The 24,874-nt window shown below is 43.7% G+C and overlaps 1 non-coding gene across 1 annotated transcript; it reads right to left on the reverse strand.

The window, feature by feature from the left end:
* Positions 1 to 1,434: 1,434 nt before the first annotated feature.
* LOC121279442 lies at positions 1,435 to 1,542 on the reverse strand. Its single transcript, XR_005943392.1, has one exon. It is a non-coding gene; the product is annotated as a U6 spliceosomal RNA (small nuclear RNA).
* Between the last annotated feature and the right edge of the window lie 23,332 nt (positions 1,543 to 24,874).

Raw genomic sequence — 24,874 nt, forward strand, 5'->3', positions numbered from 1 at the left:
TGTGTGATAGGCAGAACGTCTTTTTGGCTTGAAGGCAGCATCCTGTTAGTGGGGAATCCCATTCGTGTTGCTACTGCATAGTAACAGCGTGAAACAGCCCTCACAAGATCTGTGTGTGTAGCAACTCAGAAGCAATATCAAATCTAACCTTGGCAGGGATGCATTGATGTCAGCCTCACACCTGCTCCCAAAATGGGGCCGACCTTAAAGATAGCTCTTTCAGGCAGAACCAAATAGTTGGGTCCACGGTGGGGAGCATCATGAGAACATCAATTGGCCCCTCAAGGTCACTCTTCCATGCAGATTGATCAAGGCATATCATGTTCCTGCCCCTGCAACCACCACTTTCTCATAGTAAACCCATATTCCTTTATAATACTGAGATGTTTCCAAGTAACATTGGAGTCCAGTCACTGAGAGTGCCTCACCTGCACCTATGGTTTGCTGAGGTGCAATCACTCCAGACTCTCCAATCACAGAGACCCCTAGTTGACCTTATCAATGTTGCAAGATCATGATCCGTCATTGTGGACAGTCCAGCCAAGGTAAACATTGTTCCTTCATGGACCCCGCAGAAGCCTGTTAGAGCTGTTGATGCTTCACATGGATCGCCTCACTGTCCTCAGCATAGTCTATCACACAGACCCGCACAACTCTCTCTCACCTCACACACTAAAACCCCAGTCCTTCAATGATGTCCAATGCACTTTGGTTCCAAAACCTTTTTTCAAGGTTTACTGCCACCCTTGATAAGGGGATGAGCAGGCCTCACAAACCTCCATATGAGGTCTGACAAAGGCTTCAGTCAGCTGCACACACATTTCTTTAATCCTATGCTCAAATCCCTTTTGCAGTCAAGGCTAACTTGCCCGTTGCCTCCTTCCTTGCAGCCTTCACCTGCACGTTAGCTCAAAATGATATTCACCAAGGAAGGCCATTAACAGTTGAACATGCTCACCACCACTTCCACCAGATATGTAGAGCAGACTCTGGTTTCCTACTGTTAGGAAGACAGTGTAAAGTTTCATTTCTTCAACCCTCAAACTGCACCTACAGTTTTCCTTGCCACTCACATACCCTATTTAACTCCCCCTGACTATTCATTGCATCCACCCACATCTCACATCAGGGCAACAGCAGCCAGAGATGCAATGACCTCACTGAACACATTTTCAGAGATCAGGACATGGTAAGCTGCAAGTAATGGCTTGTATGATGTGTGCCCAGCCTGCATGTTATTTGTTTCATCGTATGTAATCAAAGTGTATGATGGCTGTAACTCTTTTGAGTACAAACCCGTTTCCATCTGTTTCAGATGAAGTTACATTGTTTCATAGTTTGCCATTGTGAGATTTGAACTCTTGATCTTGGGGTTACAAACCCAGTACCATAACCACTTGGCTATTTAGGCCAACCTGAAATGTTTTGTAAGTCTGAAATATGGAACGCTTCACGAATTTGCGCGTCAACCTTTTGCAGGGGCCATGACTAATCTCCCCTCTATCGTTCCAATTTTAATATATGTGCTGCCGAAGCGAGCACTGCCCAGCCTGCACACTCACAAATGATGGCCAGTGCTTAATCATACACATGAGATTATTGAGTAATCACTATGTTGACAATGTGAGAGAAGTGAATCTATAGGAGTTCATTATCAGGTTCTGATAGGGGCCCAAATTTCAAACCCTTATATGCCAATGACCATTGAAGCAACTAGCAACAAGTTGGAATCCAGGAAACTTCCAAACAGTGCAAGTGAACATATATTTACAAGCGTCAAAACCAAATTCAATGATTGTACACCCTTGCCACCTGTGTGCCTTCAATACTTCTTAATGTTCCATTGCCTATGGCTATGTCTGGGTGCAGCCACGACTCTACAACTGAGGTAGAGGCAGTCTGCTGACTACTAGGCCCTGTTGACTGAGGACTTTGGCCGGTGTCCTCCACTGGTCCAAGGCTAGATGGCCCCTGTCAGCTGAGGGTCTCCTGCTCAGGTGCAAGTGCACCCTCCTTGGCCTGATCAGCTGGAGGCAATGGAGTCACTGGCAGAGAGAGGTGGAGCAACAGGGCACCCTTGGAGTGTCCTGAGATGAAACCTCTGGAGGGCCTGGCTGGCACTCCTCCTCCCTGTGGGTGCCCGATAGCACCTTTCTGACTCCCTGAGGGGAAGGAGCAACTGGAGGGATGTCGAGATGCCTTTTCCCCCTCTCAACTAGCCACTGCTCCACTGCACCAGTGGCTGGGGCAATGGAATGCAAGTCCGAATGCATAGCTGGCAGCCACTTGTGTTCTGCTGGACCTGGGTCTCCAAGTCGGCCACCACCCTTTCCATGGAGGCAGCCAAATGCTCACATGCCAAAGCCACAACGACAGATAGAATGTGGATGGACTCCTCCAGCATTTGGTTCAGTCTGTGCATCACCCCTGGTATCGCTGCCTGATGTCTCCCTACCTATGTCTGCATCTCCAACATGTCTCTTAGGGCCAACTCCAAGAGGCTCATCATCTGCATGAGGCTGAAGAGGGGCCAAGTCTCCAGTGGTCCTCCGAGTGTCAGAGGCACCAGCTGTCACTTCCTCCACCAGCTATGGACCAGTGTCAGTGATGTACACACCAGATTGTGACCCTGAGCCTACTCTAGAACATGCACCCACCGAGGTGAATGTATCTGCACTGGTGGAGGGTGCAGGTGAACATTGTGACAGTGCATCCTCTGAGGCATTCTCCTCAGAGGTGGGCTTGGACATGGGACTATGGCTGGTGTGGGATGATGGCCTCCGCCATTTCTTGCTGGTACCTGGAATGGAGGAAAGGAAGATTTAGTGATTGGCTAAGCAGGCTCCTTAATTAAATAAATGTCTCACTCAGTGAGTGCAGCTGACAACTGCACAGTGGAAACATCCTCACTGGCTTCCTTGGGGATTTGTATCTTGCCCTCAGCACAGGCACAGCCATACTTGCAGCCAGCGTTGAGTTTTATAATGTTATAAAAGCTGCAATCACTCATAAAGGATTGTGTAAACATGTTGCAAGCTCATTTGTTTAAACTAGGCACATGAGAACATATATACATGGATAGAAAGTTTGAAGACATCAGCAGCAGGGCTCTGTGTGCTGTGCTCTCTGCTCACAGACTAAAGTGAAACGGAGACTGGATCACATGACACACTTCCCTTCTAGTGATGGCATGCTGCTATCCCTTAAAGGCACATTACAACAGCCAGCTGTTTAAAAGGGGAGAGGACTCGAATGTCCAGAATTCCACCACTAGCCTAGGGGCACTCGTGCTTGTTGTGGGAATTGTTGTCTTGCAGAAGGGCACAAAGATTGATTGTCATCCCAACGGCTGCATGAGTAATTCACAAACAGGCAGTTGCTGAGTCTCCCCAGTAAGTGATTAAGATGCAGGATATCCTGAAATTGATATGGAATTGAGAGTATGAAGTTGGTGGCACACATTCAGTGCAGATACCCCAACTGCTGGAGAGTTCTGTAACCCAAACTCCTGTGTGCCATCCGTATCCACTCGCACACTTAAAATGGCTGATTTCCTTACAAGTGTCAGTGCAGTGAGTAGATGGTGCACTTACCCTGGCGGAGCATAACCGATCATTCATCCTCTTCCTGCACTGCTGGGTGTTTCAGTGCTGGACCCCATGGGTGCTAACCTCCACTGTGACCTCCACCCAGGTCACCGTGGTCAGATGGGAGGGCCTCCTGCTGCCACTCTGGGGAAACAGCACCTCCCACCTTTCCTGGACAGCCTGGAAGAGAGTCGCAAGAAAAGCTTTGCTGAATCGTGGGGCCGCACACAGAACCTTCGGCTCAACGAGCAGGGGTGGGGCCCACTCACCGAGGCGTAAAATGACGCATGGTGACATCAGGCATGCATCCCGACGTCACCGCGCATCATTTAAATTTTCAGTTCAGTGGGCGTGCAGTGCGCCCACTGAACTTTCAAAGGCCTATTGAGACCATATAAAAAGCCAATAAAGCAATTAGCTGAGCTGCCCGTCCAACCTTAAGGTTGCTGGGGAGGCAAAGAGCCCAGGCAGCCTTTGCATTTTTCATGGAACCTCATCCACAGGCGGGACGAGGTTTCATGAAATGTTTTTAAAATGTTTGAAAATTTTTAAATAAAATTAATGAACATGTCCCAGCTCCTGTGACACTTTCACATGAGGGGGCATGTCCTGAACAGTTTTTTACCTTTATTTAATGTTTTATAAATGAAAGTAACCCCCCTGAGGCACCTCTGTGCCTCAGGGAGATTCCTGCACTCTTCCGTGTGCATACACGAAAGAGCATACTCCCCGACTTAGGCAACCCCCCCTCCCCCCCACCCGCACAGGGAGCACTCAGAGCCTCTGGGCGCGCGTCACGCTGGGCGGGCCTTAATTGGCCCGCCCACGTAAAATGACAGCACCCAGCCGATCGTGGGTGCCGATCGACTGCGCGCCAGTCTGCACCTGCCTCCCCCCCGCCCCGCACACCCCCTTCTGACGGGGAGAAAATTCTCCCCTTAGAGTAAAAGATTCTATCCGTTCATACTCTTGCAAGTGTTTAACACCTTCATCTGGAACTCTCATTACTGATGCATAGATAAGGTCAACAGCCTCTCCCTATCCTAACAGTATTGACACCCTGAGTGTGTCAAGGATGCCCATCGGCTTTGTCAATACAATCAGGCAAGCAATTCATTTTTCATTTTGGTTTTATTTTGTTTGGGGATAGTGCGTATATAGCCAGTTCAAAGGAAACAAGTACTTTAGAAAGGAGTTAATTAATTGACCTGGAAATATAGGTCGGGATTTTCCAGTCCCACCTGCCTCAAAGTCAACTGACCTTTGGCTGATCCATCAAATTTTCTGTCCTGCCCACGATGATTCCTATCGTGGGCACAACCGGAAAATCCCAGCCATAGTTGCTAAGAGCATTTCGTGTATATCGCACGTATATGGCAATGCCACTTAACTTTAGTAGTCAAACAGAGAAAATGGTTTTATAAATTACATTTCTTAATTGCTAGCTTTCTATATAAAGAGCTCATTAAGAATTTCACAATGCAGGGTTTATTAACATGACTTAATGAGTAATTAAGTTATTAAGATATCAGCAATTAATCAAAGAAATTAAAAAGTGAGAGCGGAGAGAAATAAAAAAGTAATGGTCCATTAGTAATCTGACATGCAGGAATAAAACAACTAGGACAATGCTAAAATCAGTGTATTAGAGGAAATTGAACAGGAGGGAAATATGAAATTTTAAAACTCACAAGACTTACCCACGTCTTCATTCCACCAAGCTCGAATGAAGACATTTTAATCACTCACGGGGGAAGAGCGTGCCCTGAAAATAGCGCATTCAGATGGCATGTCAGAAAATTAAGAGCATCGTTTATTGTGTTTTTGTAATGATATAAGAGCACCAATCACTCATAAGGGATCGTGCAAACACACTATGGGTTCATTTATTAATTCTAGGCACATGTGGCAGAAAGCTTGAGGACATCAGAGCAGTGTGTCTGTGTTCTGTCCCTGGCTGAAGTAAAACTTAGGCTGGGAGGTCACATGATGCACTTCCTTTAAAGTGATGGCATGCTGCTATCCCTTAAAGGCATATCTCCCTTACTTTTTAAAGATATTCCCACCCCCCCACCTTCCAAAGAAGTATTTTTTTTTTAGAATGCATGTTCATGTTTAGTTACCATTACATAGGTATATAGAACTGATGAGTCTATGAGTCTCTGAAGCGTAGAGGTAATCTGCTGGTACTCCCAGATCTTGTGATGATTGCCTTGTCCGGAGATTTCTCTGATGACTCACAGTGATCTGTGGGGTTGTCATTCTTGGATGTTGTTCCTGGTTGCATTTTTGATCTTGGACTAGATGTAGTGGATGTAATAGGTGGCTGAGGAGCTGGAATGGATCTGATTTCTCCTCGATTACGCCTTACCATTACAACTTGGTGTGTAATGACCTCGTAGGGCCTTGTCACCTCAGCTGTTCAGTTGATCAGTCGACAGACTTGCATTCTCCTGCAAGTATGGTGTTGCAGCTCCCTTGAAACTGCTAATTTTATCAAAATATTCTGGATGTTTCGACATTAGGTCGTGAGCTGAGGTGATGGGGTAATTTCTGAGGTTGATCTGCTCTATGATGTCTGACTAGTTCCATGAATTGTATGAGGTCACGGCATGCAGGTAGACTTATGATTGCTGGGCCTTTAGTCTCCATGATATAGAACATCTGTGATAGCAAGGAGGATTGATTGTACTTGCATTCCAGGGCTATGGATGCTGCATATGGAATAAGTGAACTATTGTACACTGAATGTTGTGCAGTAGTAGGTTTCTCCATGGCCTTCAATGTTTGTAGATACATGTCTTTTAGAATTCACAGGGAGAGAATTGGCACTTGTCCCTGGGTCCATCTTAGCCAAAGGCAAGTACTTAACAACTTTCATAAGACTGATAATTTTAATCTTGGCAAATACTTTGGATGGTGTGATGGCAAGTGATTGAAAGTGTGAAACATGGGCTCACCACTCTTCATCTCGTGCACATCATTGTTATTTTCTGGTTTGTCAGTCAACTCATGTATATGTTTGTGATGGGATACAAGATGGTCATTTTTATTGCTTGAAGGTACCCGTTGTGTATGGTCTGATTGGATCAGTGCACTGTAGCTGCTTCAGCCTTTGCTCTAGTGCACTGTTGCTGCCAATGGCCTTTTCTGCCACATGCCTTGCAGAATTGATGAAAAGCTGGGCATTTTCTTGGTGCATGCAGGAGGCCACACCTTCCACATGTTTTTCTAGGTTTAGGTGTTGAAGTAAGTGCATCAACAATTTGGGTTGCACTTAGGACCTGTAAGCTTTGTTGACCTGCAAAGGTTGCTTCATACTTCCATCCTTCAGTAGCTCTTCGATGCTATATATTTTGGGCTTGTCTAGCAGGTTTTGCTGGAATGCTTCCATGGTAGTGAATGCAATCAACAATTCAACAATTATGTCTGCTAGCTCTGCATTTGAAAAAATCACAGTACATATCCTTTTTCTGCATCTACCGATGAAGTGATCCATGAATTCTGTAGGCTGTTGTCGAAATGACATGGACTCTAGTCAATGAATATAGAAGTTTAATCTGATTCTGAACCAGTCTTCCAATAAGTCCATATCTTTTGGGGATCCTTTAGCTCTTCTGCTGTTAATCCTGACATGTTCAGCCTATGCACTTTCATTCCCAATTGCTAGGTGAATTTTTATGGCTTACTTGTCTCATTCAAATACACCTGAATCAAGAAACAACAGTTCTGTATGCTGTTTAAACATGCTGGAGAGAATTTTTTTCCCCATTGTGGGTGGGGGGGAAGGGTGTTGGGCGGGAGCGGGAGTGGGTGCGGCCAGGTGTGCAGCCAATCGCCTCCCTTGATCGGGTGCGCGTCACCATTTTACGTGGGCTGGCCAATTTAGGGCGTGACGCGCTGAGTGCTCCCTATGTGGGCGGGAGGAGTAGGCTGAGTTGGGGCCTGCGCATGTATGTGAAAGAGCGCAGAAATCTCCCTGAGCACAGAGCTGCCTCATGGAGATGAGTTTGATTTTTAAAAATTTTAATAAAGGAAAAAAAGGATTTTAAGACACGTCCCCTCATGTGGCAGTGTCACATGAGCTAGGACATGTCTATGAATTTAATTGAAGATTTTTATTAAAGTTAAAAACCTTCTTGAAACCTCATCCCATCTGTGGATGAGGTTTCATGATAAATGCAAAGGCTGCCTGGGCTCTTTAATTATTTAATTGCAATTTCAATGGCCTTAATAGGCCTTTGACAGTTCGGTGGGTACTCAGCCGACTCCGGTGCGCACCCGCCAAACTGAGGACCTGAATGACGCGTAATGATTTTGGGAAGCACGCCCAATGTCACCACACATCATTTTACGGGCCCCGCTCACCAAACGGAAGATTCTGGCCTATGTCATTTATAACGAACCACTGCCCCACACCATGTCATGTTTTTATAATGATATAAAAGCACCACTCACTTATAATGGATTGTACAAACATGCTGTGGGTCCATTTATTAATTCTAGGCATATGTGAACATATATACATGACAAAAAGCTTGAAGACATCAGGGCTGTGTTCTGCTCCAGGCTGAAGTGAAACCAAGGCTGGATCACAGCTCACACTTCCTTTAAGGTAGCATGCTGCTACCCCTTAAAGGCATATTACAACACCCTTTGGAGATTTGTGACCATTTACTTCATCCTTAGGATGTGAGCATCTCTGGTGAGGCCAGTATCTATTGCTCATCCTTAGTGGCCCAGGGGAAGGAGGTGAGCTGTTTTCATGAACAGTTGTAGTCCATGTGGGGTAGATGCATGCATAGTGTTTTTTTCTCTATACCAGTTTGATACACCTAAATGGCTTGCTGGACCATTTCTAAGAGTATTTTAGAGTGAACCATATTACTGTAGATCTAGAGAAACTTGTAGGCCAGATATTAATGAACCAGAGGGGTTTATACAACAATCCAGTAGTTTCATGATCATTATTAACAAGGCTATAATTTTATTCAGAATTATTAATTAATTGTATTTAAATTTTCCCAGCTGCCATGGTGGGATTTGAACTCATGACTCCGAAACATTAGTTCATGACTTAAATAAATAACAGTAAAGTCCTGTATGCCTAGGCCACTGATATTATCACTGCATCACCATCTTGTGATGCTGGGATTGCCAGGTGTGAGCCGTCAGTGATGCCCTGTACCTATGGTATGTCAACCATAGCCACAAACCCAAATGCCCGCTCATTGGCCAGGATTTTCCAGCCCCCCACAATGGGCTACCCCACGGTGGGGCCTGCGAGCTATTGAAATCTCTTCACATTGGTGGGACCAGAAGATCATGCCGATGTGAAGGGCTGGAAAGTTCCGGCTATTTTGACTAGTATCGTCGGTGGAAAAGTTGACATAATGGTTGGCCCTGGCAAAAAAACACACCAGCCACCAGCCTTTTGCATTCATAGGCTGCCAACTGAGAGATCCTGCATTTGACTGTGACAGAACCCTGGATGGGCCCAGAGGCAAAAAGACTGAGGGCAGTGGTAATATTGACAGTCACTGGTAATGTCTAGCCATCAGTTCCATCAGGGTGCAGGTTACCTTCTTGGAGGCTGCAGATGTCTGCCACTACCTGACATGACAAACCATTCCCTCTGAGATGTTGCTGTTTAGACCCAATGTCAGGGAAACTCAACATCTGTCTATAAGCCTGTTTTACGGGTGCTGCTTCCTGAGAGCTATCTCTGCCGGTCCCTTTCTGCTGCTTCCCCCTGTTCTAGTTCCTTCTCTGTTGGTTGCCTCTATTCTAGTTCTTTCTCTGTTGGTTGCCTCTCTGGTGTGTGGCTACAAACTTGTAACCAGCAAGCCACTGGTACTGGTGCTGCTGCTGGTCATGTTGCTCCTTATCTGAGGCCCAATCTAAGGCAGCATTAGCAGCACCCATCCTGATGTCATAAATCAAACATTCAAAGTGTTGAAGAAAGCTGAAAAGTGTAGAAATTCAACCCCCATCAGAAGCGCTATGAACAAACACTTTTTCCACTATCAGGTAAAAAAGCAGCTATGAATGTTGCAATATGCCTTTAAGGGTTGTAGCATGACGCACTGCCTTTCTAATAAGGGATTGGGTAAACATTTTGTGGGTTCATTTATTGAGACAAAGCACATGGGAACATCATTCCATTTCAGCACAGATCGTATTCAGGTACACTCTTGATCAAAATAAGTTAAAAAATAGGGAAACTACTGACTTATTATGAGGTTTGTTGCCAGTTTGCTCCAAAAGCTCTCCAATTTTGCTCTGCAGACCAACATGTTCAGTCTACACTGTAGCATGTGCTAGGAGAAGAAGAAATTATTGGATCCAATAAGCATTCATATATCTTAGTTCTGTGTAATTTTTAGTGCCAAAGTCAGTGATAGATCTCATTACTGAGATCGCCACAAACTAGGAATAAAACTTGGATCTTCTTCTTCTGGATGTTTCTTTTTCACTCTAAGCTAGATTTTCCAACAAACAAAGTAAGTTGCTGGGGAAGAAACAGACATTTTAGTGTCAATGCCTGCTGGGTTTGGTTAGTAACACTATCGCCTAGGGGTTAAAAGGCTGAGAGACAAGCTCCTACTCAAGGACTTTAGATCCTTTAATTGAGGCTGAATTATTTCAGTGCAGTACAGAGAAAATGTTGCATGGCCAGAGGTACAATCGTCCAGGTGACACTTTAAAGGATTCATCAGCTACTGTTTCAGGTGAATGCTAAAAACTGCAGCCAACAGATCAGTTTCTCATTCAACCTCATTGCTGCCAATGGGATCTTGCTGTGTTCAGTATGGCCACTGCATTTTCTACATAACAACAACCACTGCACTATGACAAAACTGATTGTATGTGAAATGCTTTGAGTGAAATAGTATATAAATCCAGATCTCCCTTTTTGCTATACAGTACTGAGATGTAAAAACAGACCTTTCTTTACCTTGTCTTTGATAACTGCGATACAGGTTCACGACTAACTGGTCTGCAGCTGCTGTACTAATAACAAATGTGGGACATTCATCTTTTACTTCAATTGAATGGCAAGGCCAAACTTTGTAGTGAAGCCCAATGGGGTGAGAGAGAAATGATGCTCTTACACAAGCCATCTGAAAACTTCACTTCCTTTTATCCAACTGACATTTGTGCTCCCTGCATCACAGAACCTCTATAAAGACAAATTATTGATTTTGACTGATTTAAGGATCCATGAATCTTAAATGCGCTGACCAAGAAATAGACATCGTCCTTAATTTTGGAGTTGGGGTTTAAAGAGACAATTCACCATTTATATAGAGATCAAAGGAAAAAGCACATCTCTGGAAATATCCAACAGAATCATTGTAGCATAAAGCATTTAAGAAGGCTATTCAGTCCATCATACAGGTGCCAGCTCTCTGAAGGACATAAGCATTTAGCTTCAGCCTTTTACCCTATTACTCCAGCCTTCTCATTTTTTTTAACATTTTTCCACCTCACTTTTGAAAAGCTAGTGTGGATTCTGCTTCTGCTCCTCTTTCTGGTGGAGCATTCCTTTTCCTAAAATATGGAACCTTTGCTTGAAAGCCTTGTCCTAGCCTCTCCCTTCTGCTTTGGGCATAAACCCACAATAAGGATCATAAGAAAATGTGTCTGACTTTTCCTAACATGCTAGTGGATTTCCAATATTTATTTATTTACTTCTTAATTCATTTATGGGATGTGGGCGTTGCTGGCTGGGGTAGCATTTATTGCCCATCCCTAGTTGCCCTTGAGAAGGTGGTGGTGAGCTGCCTTCTTGAACCGCAGCAGTCCATGTGGTGTAGGTACATCCACAGTGCTGTTCCTATTTCTGTAAATCGAGATTCCCTGTCAGGATCAAATCAGATAACAACCAAACAATGCAATCATTTAGATAACCTGTCAATCATTAACATGGTAAAACAGCCCAGGACATTTCACAGGGCTACTATTAAAAAAATCTAACACCAAATCACATTATTACGCCAGGTGACCAACATCTCAGTCAAAAAGCTAAGTTCTAAGGAGCATCTTAAAGAAGGGGAGAGAGACACAATGAAGCAGGAAGGTTTAGAGAGGAAATTTCAGCACTTAGGACCTAGACTGCTGAAACAAAGCTGTCTATGGTGGGTTTGAAGGAAGTGGAGGAGGCACCAAGGAGCCAGAATTGGAGGAAACCAGAATCAGATGGTTGTAAGGCTGGAGGCAGAAATGGGAAGGGAATAGACCCCCTGAGGGATTTTAACATAAGAATAAGAATTTTAAATTTGAGGCATTGGATGAAAAGAAGCCCAATGTAGGTTGGTAATGGGTGAACAGGACTTAGTGCAAATTAGGATATGGGCAGCAAGGTTTGACATGAACTTGTTATAGTGCACCTTATAATAACATCACTAAAGCTGATTATTTGGTGATTATCATCTTGCTGTGTGGTTGTGGGACTTTGCTATATGCAATTTGGCTGTCCGTTACCTACATTACACCAGAGACTACACTTCAAAAGTATTTTTTGGCTATGAAGATCATGAAAGTTACTATATAAATGCAAGGCTTTTTTTTTTGCTTAAAGAAACTTGCACTCTCAAAACCCTGGCACTGTAATCTCATTTGGGGCTTAAAGTTTAGAATGGAGTTTGAACCTTCTGACTCAGAAGCAAGAATGCTATTACTTGAACAAAGGTAAAATAGTTCCATTCCTCAGGAGTATCACCACTACTGAACCCCATCCACCCTGCCCATCATAATCACAACAAAATTCCCAAAATGTGAACTGAAAAAGGATGTATTTGGAGGAAATATTTCCGTTTGTAATTTTTAGTTCAATAATTTATAGTACTCACTTACGGTTGTTGAGCGAACACTGATTTGGCTCAGTTGCAAGCCCTTCCAGAATCAAATTATTTGCTATCTAAACCCATATTTGAAAACTGACTGCTTAAATGAGGCACCAGAGCCTGCATAACTGTACTCCAATACAAGTCACCACCTTCCAAAAATAAAATGGAAAGAAATTGTAGAAAAGTAAGCATCGCCCCTTCACCCCCATTCCACACACCATTCAAAAATTGTGTGCCTGTAAGATGACTCAAACACTTCATAGGCCAGAATCTTCTGTTTGGTGAGCAGGGGGGGCCCACTTGCCGATGCGTAAAATGAAGCGTGGTGACGTCAGACATGCGTCCCAACGTCACTGCGTGTCACTCAGGTCCTCAGTTCGATGGGCACACAGCGGAGTCGGCTGTGCACCCGCCAAACTGTCAAAGGTCTGGTAAGGCCATTTAGATTCCAATTAAGATCATTAACTGAGCTGCCCATCCAACTTTAAGGTTGGCGGGCAGTCGAAGAGCCCTGGCAGCCTTCGCTTTTATCATGAAACCTCATCCAGGGGCGGGATGAGGTTTCATGAAGGGTTTATAAATTAAATAATTTTTTAAATTAAATTCATTGACATGTCCCAGCCCATGTGACACTGTCACATGAGGGGATATGTCTTAAAAATTTTTTGTTTTCTTAATTAAAATTTTTAAAAATCAAACTAATCTCCCTGAGGCAGCCCTGTGCCTCAGAAAGATTTCTGTGCACTTTCGCGCACATGAATGAAAGGGCTCAGGCTCCGACTCAGCCTACTCCCCTCGCCCACCCAGGGAGCGCTCAGCACTTCTGGATGCACATCATGCCAGGCGGGCCTTAATTGGCCCGCCGGCTCAAAATGGTGGTGCCCAGCCGATTGCAGGCAGCGATCGGATGCACGCCCGCCCGCTCCCGCCCCTGCCCAACCCTCCCGACAGGGAGAAAATTCTCCCCATAGTGAAGAAGAGCCCTGTAGCTAAGGGAGCCACATCACCTTTGATCATGACTTCTGCAATATTTGCTCATCTTATTAAACCAGCATCACCCTTCCTCCACAGGGCTTTGCAAAATAAATGTGTCTGGGAAAAAATAAGCAGGAAATTGAGAAAAGTTATCTAAGTGGTGAATATCGCTAACTATGAAATGAATGAAATTTTTAACATTCAGCAAATGTTCCAGAATTTAGCCTTATGTTTGATTAAGGGCATGTGTGCAGATTTTGTGTGTGAACCCTGTATTTTACAAATCTCTGAACTCTCTGTAAGGTTCAATTAGACTGATTGATGACAAGTTGTGTGAATCCAATCCAAATCATACCGATTTATAAATATTCAAATAGGGGGCACTTTGGATTCTTTCAGGTTTCTTTTACTAACAATATTCTACCTTCCTGTCTGAAAGGCACAGATTCCTTGCTGGGGAACAGTTCAATGGATGCCAGCCATATTGCAACACCGCGCCCAAGTGACCATTCTTTGGTGCATGTCCGACAAGTTATTGCACTGCAGTGACATTAACTGAGCACCATCTTAACCTTGTGTATGTCTACATGTACTTCCAGCAAGGGGTCGCTTGGTAGCAAACAGGAGTGAGAACTTTGCCAATGTTTCCCCTTCTTAACTTAGAGACACTGGAGCCAATTGTACCGTTTGGACCATTAACATAGATCAATTAATTCATCAAACGTGAATCAAACCAAGGGTTTTCCTGTTCAAGTCAACTTAGCTACTTGAGCCATCAGGAAGACATTTACTCTTACTGATGCTAAAATACAGCTATACAGTTCCAGGAACAGATATTTCTCTCATGCATTTCTCTGCCTTTTTTTTTCCATGAGCTAATTTCCATCTACTCTTGTTGAAATCATCTGACAAACTTTGCTTTTGTTATGTACATCGCTGGTCAATTCTACCTCCTCACGTTGAAAATTGCCTGAAATCTTATCTTCATGAACCTTCTAAGGGCTATAATTCATCTACTTGCTGCCAATTTAATGGTGGGGAATATTTCATTTGGGCTGCTGAAATTGCTAATGGGCCATGTAATGAGACATTCTCAGCAGCAGCAACCAGACTTTGGAACAGATATCACCATAAGCTTAGCACTGTCCTCGTAATAGTGCCTTGCATGTCATTGTTCATGACAAGGAAGCACTTTTTGGCAGGCTGAGATAAATTGACACTTCTCTGAGCATTTTGGAGGGAGGGGTAGTGGTGGAGGGAATTGGGAAGGGTTGGTAAAGGATAGGTGTTATCTAGGGAGGATAGCGGGTGAGGATGAATAGTATGGTGCTTTGTTTGATGGGAAATTTTTCGATTGACTATTTCAGATAATAACAAAATCATGGAAATTTAAATACAGAAAGCCCACCATGCCTGCACCAGATGGTGTTACCATAATCTCATGCCCCTGGTCTCCCTCTTTAGTGAGTGTAATTTCTGCATAGGTTCTCATGACTCTCCACTGTAGTTTTGGCAAAAGATTGGCAGAAAATAGAGAAAGATAGTGTAAACTAAAGATGGGTGAGCAATCGTGGAAATTCTACCTCCAAGTCTTAATTTATTTCTCTTTGCAATGTAATAATTGACATAGCTTCAATAACTGTTCTGGTAAGCAATCCATATTCTGAAAGAGGTTTGTGTGAAAATTATCTTCTCAGATTATCTACACAGAGCTTTGCTTCAGGAGTGGAAATGGTGGACTAAATTCTCTGATAGGATAGATTCCACATAGTTTACAGGATAGAAAATTTGATAGGTCAAGAGACCCTTTCTCATTTCAGGCCTTGTTATGCTCCATGTTCTAAGCTTGTTCCAAATTTATATGTTGGACTTTAGGCTGCTGTAATCATTCAGGTAATATATTTGTTTGAACAGAAAGCTTTCCTTATGTTAAAAAACACTAATTCCCATACTTAAAACAAAGTTTGCATTTTCAAGAGTGTTATCCTAAACTGAGGTGTGGTTCCACAATTATCAGCAGCCCTCTGGCAGCTCAACTGCCTGGCCATCTTCTATATGTAAACACATGCAGTGAGTGTTAGCAAACCTACCAGGGACTCCAGCAGGGGTCACTGGTAAGCCATCTGGCATATGAACAATGGCTTATTTGTTTTCCTTTTTTAAAGCACTCCAGTGATGTTCCTCTGCTGTAATGAGAAGTTGAACTGGGTTTTGGGGCGGTAATGATGGTGAAACTGTCAGTGTTTGTCCTTATTACTGAAATTGGCAGCAACGCCTGGAGTCTGCGCGTGCAGAGAATAACGCAGAAATCAAGAAGTTGCTGGTAGTTAGTGATTACATGCTTTTCCAGAGGTTACACTGTTGAGGCACCCGCCAGAGTGCAATCAATAGGAATCTTATGAATCAATGGAAACTTCCACTCTTACACTATTAGCCTTACTATAAAAAACCTTGAAAAAGTTATAACTTGCTGAAAGAGATGTAACAGGGTTTATAATGGTATACTAACATTTTTTTTAATTCATTCATGGGATGTGGGCATCACTGGCTAGGTAAGCATTTATTGCCCTTCCCAAATTGGCCTTGTTTAAGAGTCAACCACATTGAAGTGGATCTGGAGTCACATGGAGGCCAGACCAATAGATTTCTTTTCCTAAAGGGCTTTAGAGAACCAGATGGGTTTTCACAACAATCATATCAATTTATGATCATTAACAGACTTCTAATTGCAGATTTTATTTTAACTCAAATCCCACCATCTACTATGGTAGGATTTGAATCCAGGTCCCTAGAAAATTACACTGGATTTCCTGGTTGAGTTGACAATACCACTACACCATTGCCTCCCCTTAGCTTAATAATTATAGCCAACATCCCCAATGTCCTGACACCTGAAAAGCTAATTTAAAAATTGTGGAATATCAAACTTCTCCATAATGATAACAATAAAATCCACATACTATTTAAAAATACATTGTTAAAAAGTTTATCTTCATTTTAGCTTTTACCTTAACCCAATCATATTATAATTTATTTCGCTACCTGAAAATTTAAACTAAAATTGAAGCATAATATGTGCATTTAGTTTCCTGGTTTGGCGTGTGAATACTTCAACATGATTGGCTGCTTACCTGCTTGCTGACATCACTGCTGCTGCACTCTAAGATTTTCCTTTGATTTGGTACCAGATATAAACTGCTGTCAGAAAAAGAGAAAAACCATATCACAGAGATCACTAGCTGTTTGTGCGCAGTTTTCTTTGATGTTTGTGGTGAGTACTGTTGCTTCACCACTGACCAGTAATCAGAGGACACAGATTTGAGATATTTGGCGAAAGAACCAAAAGTGAGCTGTTATCATCTGGAATGCACTGCGTAAAAGGTCGGTTAAATCAGATTAAATTATAACTTTCAAAAGAGAATTGAAAAGGAAAAATTGCAAGGCTATGGGTAAAAGACAGGGGCGTGGAACTAGTTGGATAGTCCTTTCAAAGAGCTGTCAGAGGCAGGATGGAATGAATTGCCTCCTTCTGCACTGTAAGATTACATTATTTATAAGCTAGCAGCAATCTCGCAATTCTTTTCAGGCTCAGATGAACTACTTGGACAAGGCACTGGAGGACTTCTGGCATCAAGAACTATCTTCTGGAGAAGGAAAATAATACTGTCATATTTTGTCATGAAGCACACAGAACCAAATTTCACTCTGCTGCATGTACCTATAAAAATAAAATGGAATGAGTGAGGCAACTGTTACAGGAGTGTGGATTTGCATTGAACTACCTGCATATAGTTTGGATGAAAACATGATCCACCAACAAGAATAATATGAATGTGCTTACAGAATAACATGCCCAACTAATGTTGTAAAAGGATGCTGTCTGGTACAATTTCATGCGTTGCTTGCATTTGAGTGTAAGAAATGAAATATGGTCTGTAGATAATGGGAATTAGATGTGTAAGAAGGCTGAAACCATTTGGATGGGCAAGAAAGAGTTTTGCCCATGATGTTTTTTCCTAACTGGCCTCAATGGTCATAAAGATTGCCTGCTACCTACACAGTTAAATCACTCATCTCTGTAGGGAGTGCTGGTGTGTGTGTCAGCTTCATCTCTGACTTCCGAACGGTTCAAATCGCTCCCATTCCCTGGGTTCTAGACCTTGGACTTATTTGGGGGTTGTGACAAAGTGCAGCAGACAACTGGTTTTGGTGCAAGAAAAAAAGAACTGTGTTTATTGAAGTCACAAATGAACTTATAACATTAGGATTACACTGCTTTTATACAGACTTACAAAGTACACTGAGTTAAGAATGGGGAACACACGGCATAACGAGGGAAAATCATGCTACTAATCCCCTTACCTTTGTCCCACCCCCAAAACCTAACTAAATTGAACTAGGAGAGGTCAGGGATCATGCTCACCGACCAGGATTCCTTGACAATTCGGAATCTAGCCAGGTAAGCCGGTTGCAGTTTTGGGGTACACTCTTTGTGATCTCTGGGGCCTGCTGTTCCCACATGGTCCTGGTCTGTGGAATCTGCAAAGGTTCTTCAGTTGGGTGGAGGGTGGTCGATCTTCGTGGAGGGCTGTGGTTGCGGCCTAGTTGTCTTCAGTTGAGCCTCCCACCCCATGCCCCTTGCCATGATGTTGTCTGCAGGCCTGCAAACCTCCGGATCTCCTCCCTGCTTGGCTCAGCTCCCTGCTTAAACTCGGCTTCAACCGCTCCCAACTGCTCACTGCCCTGTGTCAGCTTTAGAAACTGCTCACCCTTCTGTGTCCCTGCCCAAAAACTGCTCACTTCAGATCTGCTAGCCCAGTTATACTGTTTTTTTTTAAATTTCTTATCTCAATCTAAATTAAGGTTAGTTCTTTGTTTGATTTTGGTGGGCTTCCTCAGGTGATTGTTGTCTCGTTGTTTTTAATGGGTTCGCAACCTGCCCCCGTAACTAGTTTTGAACTGAAAGCTGTTGTATGTGTGGAGTATTGATGGGTTTGCATAATTGCATTGATTGTCGTCTTCCTGCCTTAGTAGATAGTAGCGATTATTTATGCAAGATTTTGATAGGTTTTAGTTTAAGTCTTTCTCTGGGTTGATTGCTTTAAAGGGAAGAATGTGTATTCTGTCTCCTCTCATTGTCTGGTTTCAGGTAAAAGTCCAAAAGTCATATCCTTGTTGATGATGTGAAAAATGTGGGAATTTTGAGAACCCTTCATCTAGCCACCTTCTATTCAATCATTGATCCAGATTCAACTGTCATGACTGACTTCCCTTATCAAAATAAGAAAAAGCATTTAATTGATAGACAGATGTTTGCACAATGTTCAGTTTCATTCACAATTCCTCAAAACATGAAGCACTCCGCATTCACATGCAGCAAAACATGCATTCACATGCAGCTTGAGCTGCCAACTTGCACCACACAAGTGCCAGGCAATGACTAACCCCAACATGAGAGACTCTAAACACCTCCCCATGACATTCAACTACATTACCATCTCTGAGTTCCACACTGTCAACATCCTGAAGGTCACCATTGACCAGAAACCTAAATGGACCAGCCACATAAACACTTTGGCTATATGAGCACGCTCTGGGTTGGGAGTGACTCACCTCCTGACTCCTCAAAATTTTTTCAGCATCAACAAGATGCAAATCAAGAGTGTGATAGAATACTCTCAACTTGCTTGGATGAGTGTAGCTATAACAACACTCATGAAGTTCAACTCCATCCAATCCAAAACAATCCACTTGACTGGCACCATATCCTGAGATATCTCAGCAGCTATGATGGCAAGCTTTTGTATATGAAAAGGAAAAAGTTACTTTATTTTCCCACACATTTTGCCCCGGAAGTTAATACATTAATGACATCTCACTTACACTCTCACTCACACTCATAAAATTAGTTACAGATGAAGATAAAACAGTTATGATAAAAATGGAATTTAAATCAGTCTCTTGTTTTGGTACAGGTTTGTTATTTTATTTCAGACACTTCCTCCTACCTTTCCCTTGTCCATGACCCCACCACTGAACATCAAGCCATTGTTTCCAGGACTGTCACTGACCTCATCTCCTCTGGAGATCTTCCTTCCACAGCTTCCAACCTGATAGTCGCCCAACCTTGGACGGCCTGCTTCTACCTCCTACCCAAAATCCACAAACAGGACTGTCCCGGCAGACCGATCGTGTCAGCCTGTTCCAGCCCCACGGAACTCGTTTCTTGCTATCTTGACTCCCTTCTCTCTCCCCTTGTCCAGTCCCTTCCCACCTACATCCATGATTCCTCTGACACCTTACATCACATCAACAATTTCCAGTTCCCTGGCCCCAACTGCTTCCTCTTCACCATGGATGTCCAATCCGTCTACACCTCCATCCCCCACTGGAATGGTCTGAGGGCTCTCTGCTTCTTCCTCAAACAGAGGCCCGAACAATCTCCATCCAATTCTACTCTCCTCCCTCTGGCTGAACTTGTTCTCACACTGAACAATTTCTCCTTTAACACCTCTCACTTCCTCCAAATAAAAGGTGTGGCTATGGGTACCCGCATGGGCCCCAGCTATGCCTGTCTCTTTATGGGGTATGTGGAACATTCCTTGTTCCAGTCCTACTCCGGCCCCCTCCCACAACTCTTTCTCCGGTACATCGATGATTACTTCAATGCTGCTTCATGCTCTCGTTGGGACTTGGAAAAATTTATTAATTTTGCTTCCAATCTCCACCCCTCCATCATTTTCACATGATCCATCTCTGACACTTCCTTTCCCTTCCTTGACCTCTCTGTCTCAGTTTTCTGGTGATAGACTGTCCACCAATATCCATTATAAGCCTACCGACTCCCACAGCTACCTCGACTACAGCTCCTTACACCCCGCTTCCTGTGAGGACTCCATCCCATTCTCTCAGTTCCTTTGCCTCTGTCACATCTGTTCTGATGATGCTTCCTTCAAAAACAGTTCCTCTGATATGTAATCCTTCTTCCTTATCCGAGGTTTTCCACCCACGGTAGTTGACAGGGCCCTCAACTGTGTCTGGCCCATTTCCCGCACATCCGCCCTCACACCTTCTCCTCCCTCCCAGAAACATGATAGTGTTCCCCTTGTCCTCACTTATCACCCCACCAACCTACGCATTCAAAGGATCATCCTCCGCCATTTCCGCCAACTCCAGCATGATGCCACCACCAAACACATCTTCCCTTCACCTCCCCCCCGGCGGCATTTGCTTGGTGACACCCTGGTCCACTCCTCCATCACCCCCTATTCCTCAACCCCCTCCCCCGGCACCTCCGCATGCAAATGCAGAAGATGCAACACCTGCCCCTTCACTTCCTCTCTCCTCACCGTCCAAAGACCCAAAACCTCCTTTCAAGTGAAGCAGCATTTCACTTGCACTTCCCTCAACTTAGTCTACTGCATTCGTTGCTCCCAATGCGGTTTCCTCTACATTGGAGAGACCAAACGCAGACTGGGTGACCGCTTTGCAGAACACCTGTGGTCTGTCCGCAAGAATGACCCAAACCTCCCTGTCGCTTGCCATTTTAACACTCCACCCTGCTCTCTTGCCCACATGTCTGTCCTTGGCTTGCTGCATTGTTCCACTGAAGCTCAACGCAAACTGGAGGAACAGCACCTCATCTTCTGACTAGGCACTTTACAGCCTTCAGGACTGAATATTGAGTTCAACAATTTTAGATCTTGAACACTCTCCTCCATCCCGACTCCCTTTCCGTTTCTGCCCCTCTTTGTTTTTTCCAATAATTTATATGGATTTTTCTTTTCCCACCTATTTCCATTATTTTTAAATGTATTTCCACCCATCATTTATCTGTACCCTTTATGCCCTTTTAGTCTTATTTCACCCCACCCCCACTAGAGCTCTCTGTACCTTGCTTGTCTTGCTCTCCACTCTTAATTAGCACACTCCTTTAGATAATATCACCACCTTCAACACCTCTTTGTTCTTTTGTCTTTGAAATCTTTTGGTTATCTCCTCCTATCACTGGCTGCTTGTCCCAACAATCCCCCCCTTCTTCCCAACCCCCCCCCCCCCCACCAAACCCCTTAAACCAGCTTATATTTCACCCCTTTCCTATTTTTACTTAGTTCTGTTGAAGGGTCATGAGGACTCGAAACGTCAACTGTGCTCTTCTCCGCCGATGCTGCCAGACCTGCTGAGTTTTTCCAGGTATTTCTGTTCCTGTTTTTGTTATTTCATTGTTGCATCATTATGTTATCTGAAGTGAAAGCTTTGAAATAGTAGAGATATCTCAGCAGCTGTGATGGCTCCTCATCTGACGGAAGCTGGTTTCTCAGGTAGGCTTGAAGAGAGGGTCCTAGTTTCTCTTTCAGCATCATTGCACTCTTTCAAGCTACCACACTGTGGCACTTTAACTGGTTTTTCGTGCAGGACCTCTCATGATATTCAATCTCTCTATAATGGAGTCCTGTCTGCCAGAAGTAGTTGGTCTATTTTCTGTTTTATCCTTTTAGCAGGGAGCTAAGCTGGCCACTGTATCTTGTGACCTGGGCAAATGCTGAGTCATCTTCCAAATAATGAATTAAAATATTTTAATTAGCAATCAGAAGTAATTTCCCACCTGCAGTTTTAAGCTTTCATCCCACCCATCACCAGCACATCCTGTGGGCCATTACTGCAGCAACTCATAAAGGCTTCTTCAACAAAACCTGTGATCCTTACCACCTAAAAGAACAAGAGCAGCAGGTGTTTGGAACACCATCCCCTCCAAGTCACACACCACCCTGACTTGGAAATGTATTGTCGTTCCTTCATTGTCACTGGGTCAAAATCCTGGAACACCTTCCCTAACAGTGCCATGGATGTACCTACACCACATGGATGGCAGCAGCTCAAAAAGGCTGCTCAGCACCAGCTTCTCAAGGGCAGGTAGGAATGATCAATATATGCTGGCCTTGCGAGTGATGCTTACATCCCATGAATGAGCAAGTGAAAAAAACCTCAAAGAACTTGTGTCTAAATATTCATGAATGAGCACTTCAGAAGTTGTAATTATATTTCTGCTTCCACTTTTAATGCTGTTAATCCGTTATTTTAAGCTGGGTTAGTGCCTCAGTAAATTGTAAGCAGAGGCAAGTCATACAATATGTTAAGCATTCATCCACTATTGCAAACAACTGGCATTCCTTGAATCTAGCTTCATTGCAGGAGGAGTTAAATGAAATCAGAACTAAGGTATGGATGAGAGATAATCAGCAGGAAGATCAATCCTCTTGAACGGTTCCACTTCAGAAAAATGCTACGTTAATTTCTGAATACTGGCAGGTGATCCCCTAAGGAATTAAAACAGGAATATCCAAGGTCGTGTCACGGACAGTTTTAAGGTGTTACTTTTAATTGCCCATGATCATATATATTTATATGTGGATGTGTGTATTTCTTACCCCCCAAGTGATTTTTAAATAACCCACCACCAAGCTTTTGTATTTGAAAAGGAAAAAGTTAGTTTATTTTCCAACACCCTTTACCCTGGAGGTTAATAAAGTAATGACATCTCACTTACACTCACAAAATTAGTTACAGATGAGGATAAAACAGTCATTATAAAAATGGAATTTAACTTAGTCTCTGTTTTGGTACAGGTTTGTATTTTCATTGTCATGTTATTATGATGGCCGAAGTGAAGGTTTTGAACTTGCAGAGATATCTCAGCAGCTGTGATGGCTCCTAAAGCTGATCCGTGGAATCTGCTTTCTCAGGAAGGCTTGAAGACTGGAACAGGGTACAGGAGAGAAGGTCTTGGTTTCTCTTTCAAGCTACTGCGCTGTGGTACCTTAACTGCCTAGCTGATTACAACAGTCTACTGGCTTTTCACGCAGGACCTCTGTCTCTCTGATGATATTCAATTTCTCTGTAATGGGGTCCTGCCTGCTAAAGGCAGTTGGCCTTTTTGCTGCTGTATCTTTTTAGCAGGGAGCTAAGATGGCTCCTGTATCATGTGACCTGATTCTTACAATGGGTAACATTTGAGCTCCGTTTATCTCCTGGTCTGACAAACGTTGAGTCAATATCACATATGCCACTTTCTGCACCTTCTTTAGTCTTTACCATAGCATTAACACTCACTTTGTCTTGTGTCCATGACATTTTTGTAAATATCTCCTTCGCTCCCACCTATCCCTGAACTTCTCTCTTTCTTCACTTGTAATGGGGTCTCTTAAACAGTATAAAATCTATCACATTTCTACTTCTCTTTAGCTCTGCAAAAGAGTCATATGGACTGGAAATGTTAACTCTGTTTTTCTCTCTCCGCAGATGCTACCAGACCTGCTGCGTTGTTCCAGCACTTCTCGTTTTTATTTCAGATTTTCTGCATTCACAGTATTTTGCTTTATCTTAGTGTTTAATTCACTGCCACTTCTCTTCCAGGAATGCCTACCTTGAAGAAGTACAGCCCTTCTCTCTGACAGGATTTACGTTTGTCTCTTTCAACCTGTTCACCTTCATTGCTTTCCATTTCCTCCCTGGTATTTAATAAGGTGTTTACTGAAACTTGCTTTCACAGCCATATTTCCTTCCTCAGCAACTGTCTCCATCTCCAACTTATCCCACGTGGATTCCAATTGAATTTCCATTCCTTATGTTTCGAATCCACCCAGGATTTCAGGCATCGCCGGAACATACAACATTCCATGGACTGTTGTTCTCGCAGCACTCGGTGCCATGTGCCGCCATATGAACACACTCGACCTCTCTCTCCCCAGCAGCACCGACTCACCCAATCTTAAAGCTGTCCTTATCCCCAGTTTCATTTTATTCTTTGTCTCACCCAATGCCTTAACAAGAAACTTTTTCTCTTCTCTTTCAGGTGTAAAGGAACGCAAGCTCCAACAACTTATTAATACCAACGCCCATCCGGGACACTCCACCCCTTTTCGTCCCTCTGACCCCATCCATTCTGCTAATCCCAGCCCTTGCCATGTATTCACCGAACCCTCTGACCTTCCCCTCTCTGCTGCGAATGTTCTGTACTCAGCAAAGGACTTAATTTCATTCCCTTACTTCTTTACCTCAATGAATCTCGGGTTCAGCGTGATGCTGAATCCTTCTTCTGCCACCTTCGTCTCCGTGCTCACTTCTTTGGACAGGAGTCCTCCCCCTGTTCAACGGACCCTTTCACCCATCTCCAGTATTTTCCCTCCATCTGGACCCCTCCCTCCAGCCCCTTACCTGCTCTTGATCTTTTCTTTGAGAAGTGTTGGTGTGACATTAGCCACCTCAATTTCTCTGCTCCTCTCACTCACTCCAACCTGTCTCCTTCTGAACTTGCTGCACTCCATTCTCTCAGGTCCAACCCTGACTTTGTTATCAAACCTGCCGAGAAGGATGGTGCTGTTGTTGTGTGGTGTACTGACCTCCACCTCAGAGACTGAGTGCCAACTCTCAGATGCTTCTTCCTACCTCTCCCTGGACCAT

Source organism: Carcharodon carcharias, chromosome 6 (genome assembly GCF_017639515.1).
Source record: "Carcharodon carcharias isolate sCarCar2 chromosome 6, sCarCar2.pri, whole genome shotgun sequence".
Lineage (NCBI taxonomy): Eukaryota > Metazoa > Chordata > Chondrichthyes > Lamniformes > Lamnidae > Carcharodon > Carcharodon carcharias.